Genomic DNA, 9,047 nt, shown 5'->3' on the forward strand with positions numbered 1-9,047 from the left:
CTAAATCTTTTAGAGCAAATGAGACATGGAGTAAAATTGTTTAATTGGTCAAGATCTATCGGCCCTGAAATTATCAGACGAATCGAACAACCCATTGTTGGGTTGCTGCCACCGAATTGGTAGTTTTAACAAAATTTTGCAGTTTTTTGTTATTATTTTGAATATTATTATAGATATATATAAACTGTAAGCAGCAATAATGTTCAGCAAAGTAAGATCTACAAAAAAGTTAATATGACCAAAATTGTCAATTGATCCCTTAAGGAGTTATTGCCCTTTAAAGACAATTTAACACAATTTGTTCATCAAGTTTGCTAACATTTAAAAATCTTCTCCTCTGAAATACAGGTGAGCGATTCAGGCTCTTGAGAGCCTCCTGTTACGATTTTTTTGCATCATTTTTGTCTATTGGAAACTAGAAAAGATAAATAGAAACTTTAAATACCAAAATTATCTGTAAGGCAAAGTCTATAAATAAGTCAAACATTGACAAAATCGTCAGCTGGCTTTGCATAGGAATTATTTCCCAGGAAAAATCTTCAAAACTATAATAGAATAGAGAAACTTTAAAACAATATCAGCAAAGCTATATCTACAAACCATTACACAAAACTCCGGTTATTTTTTACACGTCCGTTTACGGGATGTATTATTGTATACCGTTGTTCGTCCGTCTGTCCGTCTGACGTCAACATTTCGGATAATAACGAGTTTTACGTTTCCGAGTTATGGGATTTTATTTTATAAACAAATTGGCGATTTTCAGTTATCTGACTCTAACGCAAAAATGTTTTGAACAATTTTCATGAAACTTTGGTGAATTGTCTATATATATTGACAAAAGTTCCCTTTCGATTTTTTGAAAATTTCTGATTTTACGTTTTGGAGTATTGAGACATTATTCATAAAAAGGGCAGATTTTCCAGTTTTCGGATAATAACTCAAAACGCTTTGAGGAGTTTTCATGAAACTTTGGTGGCTTGTTTATATCTATTGGAATAAGCTCCCTCTTGTTTTTGTGTTGTTTTTGTTTTTTTTTCAATTATGCAGTTATAGAACTTTATTTGTTTAAAAATTTCCAGCAGATACGCGAAAGACCAAAGCCAGAGTTAACAACAACAAAAAAAAAAAGACTTCCGTAGGTAACTATTAGACCTCAAAGGATGACCAAATGACCAAACTATATATAGTAAGCTCTAAATTAAACGACATGTTATATCAGATAAATTCAACAAACATATAGGTCACCACATCGTTCTTTATTGAGAATCGGGACACACCACCTTACACATCAATATCATCCGAGTTAAACTCGTATGTGAGTAAGCAACACGACAATGTTATTGCGAGAACGAATTTTCTTGAAAAATTATAAGACAACTAAATAAAATATTTTGCATTTATGATCAAGTTTATAGATAAACAAATTAAATATTTTTCTATATTTGAATTCTTTAATTGGTTATTCTATAAATATTCGAACTAAACTATTCATTCAGTATATTCAAGAGGCCAAAACCACTTCCTTTATTGATACAAATTCTGCTAAGTACATATGGGTTGCAATAATTATGGACATTATCAAACATAGGCTATTCACACTTGTGACAACTTCTCCCAAAGATGATGAAAAAGTAGTTTTTTTTATTTTGAATTTGCTAATATGGGTATGGATGCCATCAATAGTAGCAATATTTTCCACCAAAACTCTTTGCAGAAAACATTACCTGATTACTTCTAAGATCAAACTACACACCTAGACCAAACTAATTGCTATAAGATTTTCAACCACGAGAGGGTATTGGACCTTTACCCTCAGGGATATAAAATCCAAACCTCTCGATTCCTGTCTTGCATCGTCCTCATACAAATATTGTCCCGCTGCATGGTCATGTTAGAGCTAGAGACCTAGCTTGGCATCGTAAACAACTTAGAGAGTTGTTAGCAAAAGATCGACATATTGAATTCCCCAGTCCATCAACTGAAGACAGGATCACAGGTTACTTATGGACGCAGTTGAGAACTATGCCACAATCTGGATAAAGCGCAAGACACCAACTGATTGGATCAAAGCTGTTCGGACATGCATTCAGAAACGCATTCAAAATCTACGATGCACATTGCACAATGAGCTCACGGGTTTCAGACCCTTTCAAGATACCAGAAGTTGTGAATGCTTTATCCTCTTTTAACGAATAAAATATTGTTGTTCAAGCAGACAAAGCCTAAAAATATTGTGTTCTATGCAAAAGCCATTATTTGGTATGTCTAACTTAAGAAATTGGAATTCACAACAAAACTCCCACATTTACTCTTACAACATTCACGAAAGAGGAGATTTTAGAAAATCACAATCCTTTTCTGCTTTGGTTATACATAGAAACGGACGATGTAAATCTCCCATAATTATACTGGACAACTAAAACACAAAAAAATCTTATAATGACGATACATAGCAGAGTAATTTTTCAAAACATTTTTCTAAAATTCTTACCACCATTCTTTCTATAGTTAAAGGTGGGCTTCAGAAATATTGTGGGGAGGTATATCCAAGCAACGGTGTCAATCCGATGTGGATTCTTAAAAATTCTGAAGATCTACTCCTAAATCCTCAATCATTATCTTTACAATTGTGCAGTAATATCAAAAAAATTGTGAAGAACCACACTAATTCCCACAACAATTACACTGAAGATGATATCATTAAAATGCTGGACTTTTATGATCGATGACATATTTGTTGAGTTTAGTGGATTGATATTTCAGCAGACAATGGGTGTTCAAATGGATTACTACTAATTGTTCACCACTACTCACCGACTTGCCTTTTTACTCAGATATATTAAGCAGATATCCCAAAGAACATTCTCAAAGACAAAAAGTAAACGCATCTTGCAAATTTCTTTAGTTTCACTTTCAGATATATATTTATGATGTTCTGGTACTCAATAACTAACTTTTCAATGAGTGCTTACATCTCATAAATATCATAAATCCTAGTGAAATTGAAATTAAGGAGACTACCGAAAGTAGAAGGTCTGCTTCATATCTTGACCCTTTCCTCAATATTAACACAGGTAGACTTCAAACTAGAATCTATGAAAAATGTGATGATTTCAATTTTCCAATTGTAAATTCCCCATTTCTCAGCAGTAACACATCCTCTACTTCATCTGGAGTTTATCTCAGTTAATACGTTAACAGTTCACAAGGGGCGTGCTCCTTTCACAAAACCTGAACCAACAGAGGAAGAACGTCTGAAATCGAAACAACGTAAGTTTAACGGTCACCATCACGAATTGAAACGATGAGTCGGTGTCTCAACTCATTAGCGATATGTTTTTGCGATCTTCAACACTAGTATAGTCGTTTGATCTATGATTTATACCGGTTGTGTCCTATTGTCGATTGTGACTGAGTGTGGCCGATGATGCGTCCTATTCTCGAATGTTACTGAATGTGGCCGATGATGCGTCCTATTCTCGATTGTGACTGAGTGTGGCCGATGATGCGTCCTATTCTCGATTGTGACTGAGTGTGGCCGATGATGCGTCCTATTCTCGATTGTGACTGAGTGTGGCCGATGATGCATGCATAGGAGGAGATACTTACCCTGTTGACGGACACAGTCTCGCTCCTTTTGAAGTTCATGCGATTCCCTCAGTTTTTGTTTGTTACGTTGATTTATCTTTTCATAATCGATTTACTAAATTTGAACATCGGTAAATTACTGTCTCCTTAAGTTTACTGATAAAAGTTAAAAACAATCGCTGTTAACATTAAGATGAAGTCTAACGTTGAATGTTTTCAGACATCAATAACTTAGTCTAACTTCCATGGAATTTTATTAAAATTAATAGACAGAAGCTTTTTTACGATAAAAAAAATATCCAGACAAAATTTTGAATTTTGTAACACATACCCAACGCCCCCACACCCCGCCCCCTTTTCCAAGTTTTCGGACTTTAATTGATAAATGAACTTGAAAATAACTTCTTCAAGATAAAAAAAAATTAACATCTGAAAAAAAAACAACAGAATGATAAAAAAAAATCTATAATTTACTGATTAAAACACTTAGGAATATGCATCTTCAGTATCAAGAAATAATATCAACAATTTGTTTTCTGTACTTTACTGTAAATGGGCTTATTTTTTGTCAATCACCATTACACTTTTACACTGGCAGCAGTAATGACATCTTATAGGAGTTATTGCCTTTGAAAGACGAATGTTTTACCATTTTTATATGTTTTTATTTTGATAAACTATAGAAGATATACACACAGTATCCAGCAAAAATGACCATCAAAACAAGATCTACCAATACATTAATATGGCTAAAATCTTTAATCGACTCTATGTGGGATTCATTGTCTTTGTATGAAAATAATCTTGTTGCATTCTACCAATGCCAGCTGAAAGATAAAGGCTATAATTTGTCTTGAAAAATTACAATAGATAAGAAATTTCAAAAGGATAGGTAAGATTTTCAAATAAGTCACATGACGAATTCTGTCGAAATGCGCATCTGGTGCAGAAAATCTGATACAGTTAATGTTATTTCTACCACTGTGTCGATACCTCTGCTGGTGGACTGTTAGTCCAGGAGGATATCAGCATCCCAGTAGCCAATATCTCGGTACTGAGATGAAAATACGAATACTGTTTTATTTAAATTTGCTGTTGTAAAATTTTGGAAATTATTTTAAATTAAGGAACATATCTCCCTCATGCAAAGCTCTGATTCTTGGCCCTGTTTTGGCAATATCTTTTGTCATGTTAGGTTTATACACTCTTCATTGTTGTAATAAGTTTTGGAATTCAAATATGTTGACCTCGAGCATCACTATTGTCGAAATGTGCATCTGTTGCACAAAAAGTAGTACCGTTAATGTTATCACAATACCGTTATCTCCTTATATTTGCTATTGTAATTTTGAATATATTGTTCCTTGACTTAGGGAATAAAAATCGAAATCTTCAGAAACATGCACAACCGAGCCATGCGTACAAATCAAGCAATGCAGATGCATTCATAAAGCGAAAACAAAAGGGAAAATCTTTAGGCAAAGTGATTGTAAGGTTTGTTTGGTATTGAATGTGTATTCCACATAAACCAATTTTTAATGTCGGTCTATTATTGTTCCATTTTTACATGAGATTTAATTTTGTATTTTGCTGAAGATAGATATATCAAATTTAAAATTTAAGGTTTTCTCTAATATACCTTCGACTGTAATTGTTTTTTTTTGAGCTTGCGTTTATTGGATTTAATCTTTAAATTGATTTGACAAAATATATTTAAAGTTTTTTAAACGTTGTTTATGACCCATAATGACTGACACGTGTAGTGTTACAAAACCTTACATGTCAATTTTTAAATTTAGTAAGTCGAAAAATGTATAAAAACAGTTCTTTCGGTTGAAAAGCTATGATTAAAACAAAAAGTTTATTTTTCAAATTCAATCGCTTTAAACTTCCCTTTCCATATCTTATATCGATGATTCAATGAGTTGTTAAGTTTTACTAGTAAGGTGTCAAATAGCGTAACAGCTCTGGATAGATTTGCTTATATTTTAGTTAAGGTAATTCAAATTAATGTAATATATATAAGCATAGGCTATTATGGTTTTGTAATTCAGATCATCTTTCATAATTTTGGAGTATTTATAGTTGAGAAGTCAAATAAATTTAGAATTTCATCAATTTTTCGATATCTGCTTTGTAATGCATTTAAAAAAAAATATATGTTATAAATTAATCGAATGAATGTCACTGATATCGTGTTGTCTAAATTTGGTACTAAATGTAACAATTTAAGCAAAACTGCTTCAATTTATACTGATAAATAATGTTTTACCACTTGAAAGCATTCACTTTAAAAGTTACTACATGAAAAGCTGAATTCAAAACATATTAAAGGTCTATAAAATGCATATCAATTATGAGTGTATTAAAGAGCCTACTTTTATCATCACATTCTGTAATGTATATATTTCTAAGGAACAATGAAATATTCGGATACACTGTGCTTTAAAATATTTAAATTTTTTTTACATTATTTGTTAAAACCATAATAATTTATTTTTGATTACATGTAAGACTTGATCTTTGCACTTATATCTTTGTAAAACAAAATTATAAAATATAAAATCTTTGAATACATTATATATTTAGTAACATGAAAATTTTCATTTATAACAACAATTGAACACATGATTGATATTACTATTTATCATATGACAGGATATTTGAAAAACTCTACTTTCGAGATAAAACATTTCATTCCGTAAAATTACTAGTTTCAAAGTATAAACTTATTGGCATATATACGAGAACATTTGAATAAAGATTTGAAAAAGTATATACAGACAAATTAATTGAATAATCCTTAAAAAATGAACGAACACGAGGCCAATATACTCTTCCGTAGACAAATACATATATTTAAGATAAAATTTGTCGTAATGACAAGTAGCGTTATCATCGTAAACAATTATAATGGAATTCTATGCGACTGTCATACAAGTGAGAGCTTTCGCTAGCAATAAATCCAAGTTTAATCCACCATTTTCTCGGCTCGACGGAGTCAAAAAGCGAGACATAGGTATGAGGTTTCCGTCGTCGTCGGCGGCTACAACAATGTATTAGTTTGTGATTAGGTCTAGGTAATGTTGAACCACTAGTGGTAGGTCAATGATATTTGGTATGCAGTTGTATAAACATTGGCATATCTCATTTCCATGGAGATTATTTGGCCCTGCCCCCTCAGAAATGGTCTATTAAATTTGAAACTTTTGCTTTGTTGACATGTATTAGTTTGTGATTAGGTCAGTTTATGAGGAACCACTAGTGGTAGGTCAATGATATTTGGTATGCAGTTGCATAAGCATTGGCATATCTCACTTCCATATTTGGCCCCGCCCTCAGTCATGGTCTATTGACTTTGAATTTTTCGCTTAGTTTACATGTATTAGTTTATGTTTAGGTCAGTTAAAGGGGAACCATTAGTGGTAGTTCAATGATAATTGGCATGCAGTTGTATAAGCATTAGCACATCACATTTCAATCATTGAGAATATTTGGTTCTTACCCCTTAGTCATAGTCTATTGACTTTGAAACTTTTGCTTAGTTTACGTGTATTAGTTTGTGATTAGATAGTTAAATATGAACCACTAATGTAAAGTAAATGATATTTGGTATGCAAATGTATTGGCATTTGCAAGTCGTATTTCCATGGAGATTATATAGCCCCACCCCCTCATCAAGGTCCATTAACTTTAAAACTATTACATAGTTTACAAGTAAATGTTTGTGTTTAGGTTTGTTTAAAGGGAACGACTTATGATAAGTCAATGGTATTTTGTATGCAATTGTATGAGTAATTGCACTTCTCATTTCCATGGAGATTGTTTAGCCCTGTACCTTCAGTCACAGTTCATTGACTTTGAATATTTGCATAACTTATATGTTAAAGTATTGCTATTTTAATTTCAACATTTGCATTATCAAAATAACAAAAAAGCGAGACATATATCTTTGTTAACAGTTTTTCTACATAAGTAAATGCCTGTACCAAGTCAGGAATATGACAGTTGTTTTCAATTCGTTTGATGTTTGAGTGTGGCCGATGATGCATGCATAGGAGGAGATACTTACCCTGTTGACGCACACAGTCTCGCTCCTTTTGAAGTTCATGCGATTCCCTCAGTTTTTGTTTGTTACGTTGATTTATCTTTTCATAATCGATTTACTAAATTTGAACATCGGTAAATTACTGTCGCCTTAAGTTTACTGATAAAAGTTAAAAACAATCGCTGTTAACATTAAGATGAAGTCTAACGTTGAAGTTTTTCAGACATCAATAACTTAGTCTAACTTCCATGGAATTTTATTAAAATTAATAGACAGAAGCTTTTTTACGATAAAAAAAATATCCAGACAAAATTTTGAATTTTGTAACACATACCCAACGCCCCCACACTCCGCCCCCTTTTCCAAGTTTTCGGTCTTTAATTGATAAATGAACTTGAAAATAAGCTTCTTCAAGATAAAAAAAAATTAACATCTGAAAAAAAAACCAACAGAATGATAAAAACAAAATCTATAATTTACTGATTAAAACACTTAGGAATAAGCATCTTCAGTATCAAGAAATAATATCAACAATTTGTTTTCTGTACTTTACTGTAAATGGGCTTATTTTTTGTCAATCACCATTACACTTTTACACTGGCAGCAGTAATGACATCTTATAGGAGTTATTGCCTTTGAAAGACGAATGTTTTACCATTTTTATATGTTTTTATTTTGATAAACTATAGAAGATATACACACAGTATCCAGCAAAAATGACCATCAAAACAAGATCTACCAATACATTAATATGGCTAAAATCTTTAATCGACTCTATGTGGGATTCATTGTCTTTGTATGAAAATAATCTTGTTGCATTCTACCAATGCCAGCTGAAAGATAAAGGCTATAATTTGTCTTGAAAAATTACAATAGATAAGAAATTTCAAAAGGATAGGTAAGATTTTCAAATAAGTCACATGACGAATTCTGTCGAAATGCATCTGGTGCAGAAAATCTGATACCGTTAATGTTATTTCTACCACTGTGTCGATACCTCTGCTGGTGGACTGTTAGTCCAGGAGGATATCAGCATCCCAGTAGCCAATATCTCGGTACTGAGATGAAAATACGAATACTGTTTTATTTAAATTTGCTGTTGTAAAATTTTGGAAATTATTTTAAATTAAGGAACATATCTCCCTCATGCAAAGCTCTGATTCTTGGCCCTGTTTTGGCAATATCTTTTGTCATGTTAGGTTTATACACTCTTCATTGTTGTAATAAGTTTTGGAATTCAAATATGTTGACCTCGAGCATCACTATTGTCGAAATGTGCATCTGTTGCACAAAAAGTAGTACCGTTAATGTTATCACAATACCGTTATCTCCTTATATTTGCTATTGTAATTTGAATATATTGTTCCTTGACTTAGGGAATAAAAATCGAAATCTTCAGAAACATGTT

The sequence above is a fragment of the Mytilus californianus genome, unplaced genomic scaffold (genome assembly GCF_021869535.1).
Source record: "Mytilus californianus isolate M0D057914Y unplaced genomic scaffold, xbMytCali1.0.p SCAF_1, whole genome shotgun sequence".
Taxonomy (NCBI): Eukaryota; Metazoa; Mollusca; class Bivalvia; order Mytilida; family Mytilidae; genus Mytilus; species Mytilus californianus.